Source organism: Lichenostomus cassidix, chromosome 13 (genome assembly GCF_008360975.1).
Source record: "Lichenostomus cassidix isolate B80296 chromosome 13, HeHo_3.0, whole genome shotgun sequence".
Classification (NCBI taxonomy): Eukaryota; Metazoa; Chordata; class Aves; order Passeriformes; family Meliphagidae; genus Lichenostomus; species Lichenostomus cassidix.
Genome location: NC_139494.1, coordinates 9574239 through 9585987, shown reverse-complemented (window position 1 = coordinate 9585987; position 11749 = coordinate 9574239).

Here is an 11749-nt window from a genome sequence, read left to right as displayed (position 1 = left end):
GCTACTGCTATGCAGGCATGCACAAAATACACACATTGCTCCTCAGCTCAAGACCTTAAGCCTCTTGTTATGCAACTGCTTGGGGGTTTTACCCTATTTGAAAGTTAATTCAGATGACAACAGGATTAGCCACTGTAGAGCTCCTTAACCTCACAATGGCAGAATTCCTGTTCTCACCAGTCACACTTGATAAAGATGAATGCTGTTTTGACTGCCTTTATGCTATAACAGTATATTATGATTGTATCAGATTATCTGTCACCCAAGACGAGTTGTAACAAGGGAATATTTAAATGAGCAACCCACAGAACACCACCAAAGTGTTGTGTGGTTTGACAAACTCTAGGGTGAGCTTCTGGTGAAGAGCTACCCCAGGATAAAGAGAGGGGAATGCAGCATCATCTGCTAGATCTTGGGGCTTGATCTGAGTCACATCAGTACAGAGCTTCTAAAGTGATCTCAGTGTTAACATTCCTGTATTAATTTTATCTTCCTTTATGTAGGCTTGTGTTTATTAGCATTTGGCAAATCGAATACTAATAAACAATGTTTTCAAACAATAGGGACAACCAGTTTTCCTATGTTTTAGGAAAAAAAATGGAGCAGTAAGTGGGAAATTTAGCTTCCTTCTTGTTCTTTGAATAATTCTATAGCATATTACAGAAGATCAGAGCTGTCTATTCACAGCTTTGAGGAGGTTCAGACAAAGAGCAGTACACTATAAACTGGAACCCCATAGGTCTGGCTTGGAATCCTAAGATTTCCTATTAATTTCCCATTAATTTGGATCAATTGCTCTGAGCCTCAGATTCCCACTGTACCTTTTTTCAGTTTAAATTGCTAACTGTAGAGCAAAACCAACCTTTCCTGTTATATTTAGGCAATTCACAAACAGCAGGGTTTAACTGGGGCCCCTAACTGTTGCTGTAATACAACTCATAGTAATTGCAATATGACATAATCAAATAACATGTGAATATATATTCTGTCAAACCCGATTTTATTGCCTATTAAATTCCACAAAACATTAGAGCAGCCCTATACTGTATGATATATCTCCTTTCCATACATCACTGCTCCTGCCAGGAAGCAGGATGTCATGGACACCCTTTGTCCAGAGTGTCTGGAGCATTCAGGGATCAGCCATGGTGCAACAGACCTTGCAGGGATCACAGACTTGAGCACAAGTGCCAGGTCCTTCTCAGATCCTTGGCAACCCTGGCCCTCACACCCACACACAGGAATCCAGTTCATTTCAAAGAAATGGCAATGATTTTTTCCTTCACTTTCCATGTCTCCACTTTCCTGATCTGGCAAGATATTTTGGCAAGAACAGAGATAACCAGAGAGAGCCCAGAAATATTGAGATGGGCATTGTTATGATCACAGGCTCTCACCAATGCCACCAACACTCTAAAAAAAGGGTTGTTCCTCCCTGAGTAAAAAGAACTTTTAACATTTGAATATTCTTAGTGAGTCCTGGTAAATTCTATGACTTCAAGTCATTTCAACAACTCTTTGTTTTCTCAGACTCTGCAGTAGTCATTAATGTTTAGAGTTGAGATGGGAATTGAGTACTGGCAACAGAGCAGAAGATAATTGTGAGAGCTGCTGCTGAAAGCATGTCTAGCTCATGACTCTGACTGGCCATCCATTCTACCTCATTGCAGAGGCATGCTGAGATCGAGGAAACTCTCAGAGCGACAGGTTTCATGGAGTCACTAACATATTTCCACATGTGACTGCTGAGGCCATTTATCACCAGCAGGTTAAACCTGCTGCAGTGACTGTGGGGTTGCTCAGACTCACCTCAGACAGTCACCCTGAGCCTGTCCCAAGCTCTCCTCTCAAAATCCCACTCCTCAGCTGGGGATGACCAGCAGTGTTTTGGCTCTTGTTTCAGCCATTGCACAGCCAGCCTGGTGGATCAGTTAGTGCTGTGATTAAAGGCAGTGCCCAGTGCAGATGTCATTGCCATCAGTCAGGTCACACTGGGGCAGCTGTGGCTGGCATCAGCAGCACATCCCTGGTGCAAGGACAGTGGTGCTCAGCTGGGAATGGACCAGAATCTGCCATCCCCACACTGCACAGTGAGGGTGGAAACATTTGGGACTGCTAATGCTCTCTGGTGTCTCCCAGGATTTAGGGATGACAACAGGACAGCAATTTTTGGATATATTTACAAAAAATTCCTATATTAAAAGTGTCTGCTTGTTCTCTTGTCATGGCATGCGTGACGGTGAGGGATCTGAAGGTCATTTTCCAGGAAGATGGAGAAGGCAATACACTGTGATTTTTATGGTGGTGATTTATTTAAATTCATAGACAGAAACTGCTCTCATAACTCAAAAGAAATTGCAAAGAGGGAAAAAATGAGGTGCATTTTTTATGCTCACAAAATGGAAAGAAATAAAAAACGCTGTTTTCTGAGATGTGATCCAAAATAGTAGATTGATTATTTACAAGTCTTTTATGGGGTTTGGGTTTTGGATTCTATTCACTGAAAGTATACAAAGCCTTCAGAGAATGACATTTTTCTCCCCATCAAAAAAAAATTTAAATTAAAAATTTAGATGATTTGCAGATGCAAGAAAGTAACTGGATGGGAGATGACAGCAGGCCAAAGTCAGAGTGCACAACAGCTACAGACCTCAGACCAAAGAGAACAATTTCCCTCACAAAACTGCCACTGTCCTCACTTGTACTACAGAGAAAACATGGATAGCACTGCTGGGGCTTGTCAGGACACCAAGAGTTGGACATAACCCAGACAGGTTCTCTCAAACCTCTTCTGAGAATGCTTGCAGGAGATGGTGGGTCTTTCCCCTGCATGAGGTACAAATAAGTCTGGTTAGTTTTCCCTGTTTTTTAAGGGATCATATATAGTAATGAACATAATGCTCACGACCCAGCAGACCTCCTGCTAAGCAGGAGTCTGTAGGCTGGGCTATTAAAATAAATGAGAAATCACCATTGGTCACAGCATGAGCAGGATTTGCCCAGGTCTGAATGACGTGAAGAAAAATGGAGATAAAATACAGTCATGTATATTAAAGTGAGGCTGTTTAAACAGTGATTTTCCTGGTGATGCCTATTCAGTCCTTCACATTCTAACATACTGGTTTTCTTTTCTCACAGGATGAGTACATGTCGAGGCAATTTACATCAAACCCCTTCCCCAAACCTGACACTGGTAATTGTTCCAAATTACAAGATTTGACAGGAGCCTGAAGAAGTGGCACTTAACTCCACTATAGCATTATGCCTTTTTTTTTTCCTTCCTTAATCCCCTTCCTAAAAGCAGAAAAACTATATGACACTCTGGGTAGAAAAGAGTGACTGAAAATATAATTCTAAATGTAAAAGCATAGCTGCCATTATCATTTCACTCTGCTTGCAAACAGGACTAAAATTATGCACTCTTGGACTTCACTAATGGTCCCTCAGTCCTCTGCACTCAGATCCCTGATTTCTCTGCCCATCCTCTGCCTGTGGACTGCAAAGTGTGGAGATGCTGAGTCCTGCAGGCAGCCCAGGCTTCCTGGGAACTCTGAAGATGAAGCTGAGTCACTCATCTTTATTCCTACAGTAGCAGATCTGCAGCTGAGAAACTAGTTTTTGTCTCCATTATGGTCGCGCCCATGTGCCGAAAGATGAGCCAGCAGGGAAGAATACCAGCCTGGCTGAACAGAGAGCTGGAACTCAGTGAAAGAAAAAAGGGCAGCTTATAACCTTTGGAAGAAGGGGAATGGAAGTCAGGAGGACTGCAAGGATGTCATGTGTTTATGCAGGGAAACAATTAAAAGGGCCAAAGCGCAACAAAAATTCATCCAGCAACCGCAGTAAAAGGCAATAAAAAACACTTTCTCTAAATACATTAGCAACAAAAAGAGAATCCAGGTGGGGCAGTCTCAACACAGCTTCTGGAATTGCCCCTTTTCCTCTTGGGAATTTCTATGGACAGCAAACTGGGCATCGAGTGGATTTGCTTCAGCTTGAATTGCATTCACACAATGGACCACATTGCTGCCACAGGACCTCCCAGCTGGCAGCAAGACTCCATCCATCCATCCATCCATCCATCCATCCATCCATCCATCCATCCATCCCATGGGGGTGTGCTGGGAAGGGCTGGGATTGCTCAGCCTCTTCCAGGCCCTTCAAGGCAATGGCTCATTCCAGCACCACTGGCTTTTCTGCTGGAGCACCACAATACTGGGGTACTATTACAGCAGCAAATTGGCCCATTAAGCCTCAGGAATAATGACTGCTGTTGGTAATTACCCCTAATCCACTAATGAGCTATTGTTTGCTTCCAGCATTAGGCGTAAGCTTAATGATGTGAAAAAAAAAAGCAAAATAGACTTGCCCCAAAACTGCTAAACCAACTTAATTGAACAGATGCTTGTTTAGCACCTGCATTGTCATGCTGATTCATAGAGAATTGTTTTAATTGCAAGATGATCCTCAATGGATCGTGTTTCCTTCACCTTAGGGTAGGTTCAGAAGTCAGAGAGCAGGAATTGATTCATTTGGTGGCATTAGTATGAAGGTTTAGCACATGCAATGTGGCTTTTCATCTAAGCTGGCCAACACATGGATGATAAGGCCCAATAGCAGAGAAAAAGCTCTGCAGCAATAATAGGAGAACATTAAAATCCCCTAATAGGAACTGCAAAATTGAAACCAAGTGTTGTACAACTTAATTTCTGTCCTGTATGAATTATATACTTATTAAGTAAAAGAAATGCTAAATGAAATTTATAAATTATTACAACAGCACTCGTGTAAAACAAAGTTGCGCTTTGTAAACTTTTGAATGCCAAGATTGATGGTTTTCATGACTTTCCCAAGATCTTGCAATTTTGGCCAGGCTGCTATTTTTGCAAAACTTAGTCAGTGAATTTACTTACACAGCAAAATCAGTGCAGTTCATTACCAACACAAGAACTGCAAACGTGTTATGAATTAGGTGAAAACAGTTTTTCCTAGAAAGATGAGACATTTATACTGTTCAAACATGACCTTTTCTTGTGGAAAACCACAACAAATTCAAGGTCAAACGTCAATATTCCTTTTTCTGCCCCAGACTGCTAAAAATTATTCTAACAACACAGGCAAGAGGACACTTTGCTTCCCCTCTCCTAATTGATATACATCTTAACTGAATATTGAAATTTTCAGTCAAATACTGTGCGATTGAGGATATTGCTCTTGAATAAAATGCTTATGTTTTTGTCTGCAGCAATTCTTCAAATGCTGGCTTTGAAATGCCATGGTAAAATGTAAAGAGGAAGGAAAAACCTGGAGAAAATAATCAGGACTTAACTTCAGGGAATGTAAAATAACCCCTTGAAGTAATCTTCGTACCCTCTTTGTCGCCAGATTTCTCATTTTCTTTCTTATTGTTTGACATATGTATTTTTCTTCTTAGCATTAAAAAAATAAGCAAATTTTATGTGCAAGATAACTCAGAAGATTGCTGTGGTTGAGATTAAAATACTTTTGGGGGACACCACATGCCCACTTCCCAACCTGATATAGCACTAGGTTTCTTATAAAGTATAATTCATGAAATAAGCTGTATGAGCATGCTTTCCTCTTCATCATGGGTTTGAAAACTTCAAATAACCATTGCAATCCTCTTGAGCTTCCTGGAGAGAATACTTACATTACATAATCAAATAATAATTCTTATTCTTCAGAGCTGGTGTGGCAGGCACATGGTTTGAATATTGTCCCAGAAATGTCCCAGGTTTTTTTCCATTTCTCCCCTCAGTTTTTGGCCACTAAACACCTAAACACTTGCAATTTCCAGCTTTCTCTCCGCCAGTATTTTCTCTTTCCTCACACTGGAGGAGTGGGAATGTTTTCCCTGGGAAAGATAGCTGGTGAAAACCACTGAGAGCAGAAGGAGCATCAGCACTCTTCTGTTCATCCCAGAGGCTCTGCCAGAAGCAGCATCCCATCTATTTGAGAATGATTTCTCCTGGGATGAAGCAATCAATGAGATTTTTCTTTGAATAAGAGACCATGTCCTCATTGGGTGTTGAGGACATCATATCAGTGAAGTCAGATTAAAACAGGATAGAGACTCCAGCACTGAACCTGGGAGAGGAAGGGTAAGAGCTCTTCTGGGACCTTCAGGCAGAAGTGGCCATATCTGTGGAAATCACCACACTGCTTCTACCTGTGGAAAAAGAGATGGGAAGAGAGGCTCAGATCTTGAAAATGTGATTTCTGATCTAAAATATTCAGCCATCGTTCCCAGCCAAAGCCTCTCCCCAATACCAGTGCTCAGTATCCCCCTCTGTAGTTGTGCTCAGAGTCAAAACCAGCTCAAAGACCATAAATCCATAGGTCATATGTCTGCATTTATTCAAAGAAGCTCTACAAAACACCCATTGTCACAAGTGTTAAAATCTGCATTGTTAAAACCCCAATTCAAATGCCTTGATATTTTATGTTTATGATTTCTCAGTGAATGGCCAATCAGAACAGCATAATAGCATTAAAATTCTATTTTCCCCCACCATTTCCTATTCAGGTGCTTTTCACCAGACCAGGAAGAAGAGTTTTAGGAGTTGCTCTCATCATCTGTCAATAACAAGGTAAGAAGAGAAATAGAAGTTGTTTGCAGCAGAAGTGCAGGCTAGAAATAAAATGTTCTCAGGTAAGTACCCAGCTCATGACTTGACATTTTCTTACAGAGGATGTTAAGCTCACTGCTAATAGCCATAGGAAATAGAAAAAATCCTACTGTTTGTGTTTTTTGAATCACTTGATGCCAACTCTCTCTGACCTCATCACCCAGTTTGATTTACCAGCTTTAACTGGGACTCATCTTTCAGCTTCACCCAGGGATCCTGCAGAAAATTCTATACCAAGAACTGATAATAAACCAAGTGGTTTAGAAGTATGTGAAATACAGAATTCTGGGACAGCAAGGGATGAAAGAGAAACAATATTTCAGAAATTGCACTTCTGTTATGTCTCCTATCCCCTGAAGCAGGCTTAGAAAGGGTTTTGCATGAAGGAGGCAGAGGGGGAGAGCTGCTCTCCACAAATGTCACTCCTGTGAGCCTTTCAGACTCAGCTCTCCCTGCCCTGCGGCAACATCCCACCGCAGCTCCCTGCGCAAACCTGACGTCAGACCTCAGAGCACTCCGAATTTCACTGAAAAACCAATTTACACATCCCTCTTCCTTAAATTCCTTCCAAATCCCCTGTTAAGTGCTAAATGTTGCGGGGTTGAAAACTTCACCCAAATGTTTTTTATATGTCAAACATTCTGATGCAAAATGTATCCTACGGTTGTGGAACCTCCTCTTCTCATTAAAACATTCCATGCCTTCATAAATCTGTCTCGTAGGAGCTAATTTATGTCTGAGCAAATGATTTCCCATTTTTTTCAATAGTGTAAATGTTTAGACTGCAACATTTTCCCCTTACTGGAGGTTCTGAATCTCCATTCAGGGGCACAGCAATCTCAGTAACACATTTTCAGGTATACTACTTCCACTGTACCTTGCTGGCCACACCAGTGAGCTCATCAGCCCTTGGTGAATATTTTTGGGTCATACATCTGTCCCACAGCAGACAGGCATCACTACAACAGAACTAAAGATTATAGTTATGGAGTTGGCAAAGCAAAGGAAGACATTTTCACTTAGCTGCCTAGAAAGGCAATTGTGTTATTTCATAGGAGATGGGAGAAGGAAAGAAAAAAGGAAGAAGTGGCCAAGGATTTTTCAAGGAAAAAGCAGAATTTTCTGCATCAAATTAATTGAATTTTGCATGTAAGTCTGAAGGCTATGAACTCTGGTTGTAGGAGAATGCCCCAGAGGGATTTTAAATGGAGAATACAACACCCTTTGGATCCCAAAGCAGAGCTAACATTGTGGAAGATACTCTTTGAGGGCTGATGTGAAGCCTTTCAATAAGATTGTTCCTGCACTTAAAGGTAGTTTTTCTCATGCATGTACACTTCCACACTCTCTTTGCTTGGGTCCCATGTCCCCCACACTGTAGGTCTCCTCTGGACCCCATTGTATTCAGTTCTTGCTGTATTGGACCTTCATTCCCTACAAGAAGACAGCAGTTGAGCTTTTCCATTACTCTGGCCAGTCATCCCAACACATGAATGTTTTACACTAACAAAGAGGTTATTTTCTCAGACAACAGATCACAATCACATTTTCCCTTTCTGAGGAGATTTCCCAACTAATAATATTGAACTATGAACAGAAAATTGTATGGGATTATCAAGGATTTTTAATTCATTAATTTGGATACATTTTATGTGCAGAATCACCATGTGTTCAAGCCAAGGCTGAGCTAGAACCACACAAATATTACACATCGCCTTGTTAATGCCAGCAAAGCCCTTTTTATTGCATAATTCTGCAGCCTGTCTGTAGTTTTTATTTCATTAATTTTCATCCTGATAATTGGAAGCAGCTTCTCTCCTTGCTTTTTTAAGGTTTAATGAGCTGCATAACTTCAAGCCTCCCACTGAGGGGCTGTAGGTCACTTTGCACTCTGGAGAGCTGCTACACCTTTCCCTACTAATCTTTTACTCTCCAGCAACACAAGATAATGTTTATTGTCTTCCAGCAGAGATGTTTGTGCATTCATGCATGCATCAGGCACACAGGTACGATCTTCTCTGCAGAGAAATGCAGATTTCTGAGATGAGGAAGATTCTTGTAGCAGTGATAGGAGGACACCATCCTGGAAGAGGGCTGGAAGACCTGGATTCCTCTGCCTGGTGTGTCCCTCAGCTATGAACTGGCAGCAGCACCTTGGGTCTCTCAAAAAGCCTCACAAAGTGACATCAATACCTGGCTTGTTCCCTGGACAGTGATTCCTGCAAAGCAGTAATTTCAGCATCTACTGGAGGAGAACAAGAGAAAGAAGTCAACAGAGATGGGAGTGAAAGTGTCTATTGATGATGGAAAGTAAATTCTGGCCTGGGATCCAAAAGCTTATCCATGTATATGGAAAACTACAATATTTCATCTCTTTTAGCTTCTCAGGATAATGACCAACCAATCAGGATTTTACATGGATGCAAAATAACCCTGGATAATTTGCCAGTTGAGGTAGGACACTGTCCTTCCACAACGCCTTGAGACTCAAAAGAGAAAGAATGGCTTCATCCAATAGGAAAGTCAGCACGAATTGGACTGAAATGTCTTTCTGAGTCATAAAACCAGTGGACTAAATACTCATAAACATGTTGTGTACCTTGAAATATCCACTATGGCCATCAACTTGCTTCCCTTTATGTTTCTTTATTTTTCCTGATTTTTTCCGCACAATTTGAGAGCAGTCCAGAAATGCTCGAGCACCATCAGTGGGGCTTTCATTTAAAAAAATACTTGTATTAAATTCTGAGTGTTTTAAGAGAAAAAACAATAAACACCTTTTTCTCCATGTTGTTGACAATTGCTCTTGGGGTTTGTTTTGTTTAGTTTTTAAGGGATTTTTAATTACACATTTCCAACTGAATTAAATGTGCCAAAAATGGCTTCCAAGACTCCAGAGAAATACTGTCCCAATACAAAAATGGGCTCTGTCCCCCTCTACCTGTTTCACTGGCACAAACCAGAGCTATGAAAAAGCTATGTGCACGTGTAAGGTTCAGCAATTGCACCATCTGAAATGCAATTCTCTCGAGATCCTTTTTCCAATATGTTTTTTCTAAAAATCGCAAAACTCATGAGATAAATGGACACTAACAAAATAAACAACACAAGCCTTATATTCAGGTATGTAAAAAGGCATGCTAAGTTGTCCTGGTTTGCTCAGGTCATCTTTAATGTGTTTACAATGCAAATTAAAAAGCAATCATAGCTTTGCTAGTTTTTAAGGGTGAATTACTCTGCACAAGGGAAAGACCATGCACACCAGGAGTCTCACTGCGAAAAAGCACGTTTGTGAAGCAAAGTGCTAAGTGACCTAGAAAAGCACACAACAAACAGGGGTCTTGTCTATACAGGAGCTTTGCATTGTACTGCAGCCCATAGCTGTATATGGATCACATTGAATAGGAAGCTATTTACTTATTTCAGTACATAATTGCACCTAAGATGAGTCAACAGCCAGTGTAAATAGGAGCTTTATTACCATTTGTCACCTGAAAGAACAGCCTCAAAAGCTGTCAGTTGAATTTGGAAGGCAAATGGTGCCCTGCACATGGAAATGAAAGCCCCTGTGTTTTCTGCCTGCACGGCTCATACTTAGTTGTCATCTTTTTACATCAAGTTCAACATTGATCTGCCCTGGGGGCACGTTCTGCTCTGCATTGTGGGGGGTCCCACTGCACAAATCTGTTGGCTCAGCCCAGGGGCTGGTGGCTGGTTAGAGACATCCACCCTCAACCTGCCTGGCTTGGGATGCCTTTCAAAACATGTCCTTCCCCTTCTCCTCCTCTTCCACAAACTCCCTCCCACGAGCCGTTTCTGGAGATGGGATGGGGATGGTCCTTGCTTTGGTTGGAGCTACAAGCCCCTCTTCAACCAGTTAATGGGCTGCTCCCTGCAATGGGGTTTGTCCAGGTAGCAAAGGCTCTGGGGCTCAGTGGTGGTGTTCTGAGTGTATCCCAAAAAGTCACCAAACTATAAGATGGAGTCCTGTCAAAAACACACCAAAAGAAACCTGCTGGGTGATGTGTGAAATCCCTGCTGAGTCAGGTGGATGTTGTGCTTGGGGGTTCTCAGCAGCTGCCACCACCCTGTTGTCACCACCTGGTCCCAGGGAAGCATGATATGCACAAGGAAGTGCTGCCACAGGTCTTATCCCCCTGCATTTGTCCTAAAATTCTAACTCATTGAGGGAAATATCATCAGAAAAGGACACCCAGTTAAGCTTGTGTGATTTCTGCAGGAAGATAAATGTGGTAAAGTAGTAGAATGCTCTAAATAATTCCCTGGAAATGGAAGAGCTGCACATTTGCAACTGCATCACGGAAGGAACAGTAGCTACATTTGAGGAATACCCACACCCTTGTTTAATTTAGTTTTTATATTTCTTTTGAAAAAAAAAAAGTCCCAGCCCACAAGCTTAGTGCTTTTGGATTAATAACATATACTTGTCAGCAAACAGTACATTAGCTGGCTCTTGGCAGCTCATCAAAACACATCATGGAATGGAGCTGCTCATGTTTACAAAGCAAGGGAAGGGCAGGACATGCTGTATAACGGGTAGCAACTCATTCTCAAGCCTGTACAAATGGGCTAAAAGGCTCAGAGGAGCTATGGCATGAATAAGACAGAGGAAATATTTTTTCAGTTAGTCAAAATGGTTTATGGGCTGTGATTAATGAAACATCCACCCGCTTATTTGTGTTAACAATAGCTGCATCCATCAAGCAGAGTGCAGGTTTCTAATTCGGGCTACTGGCACAGGCGCTGCTTGAAAGTCCTCTCCTCCCCCAAAAAGGAGCAGTGTCGCAAGAGAGGGACACAGCCCAAGCTGGCAAATGAGAAAACAGGCTGAAAACTTTCACAAAAGGATGAACAGGCTGTTACTAAAGGCAGTCAGTGCATGGACTTCCTACCAGGTTTATCATTTGCCTGCAGATTTGCACAAGCAGGATCTACTCCACAGCCATCATCCCACCCGTGCCCAGTCTGGGTGCTGGAGTTACTTCACCAGTGCAGAGGTGCCTCAGAAATAAGGAACCACAACACTATCCCGCTCAGGGTGATCCCAAGGCTTGACAGAGAGAGTGGGTGTGTTTGAT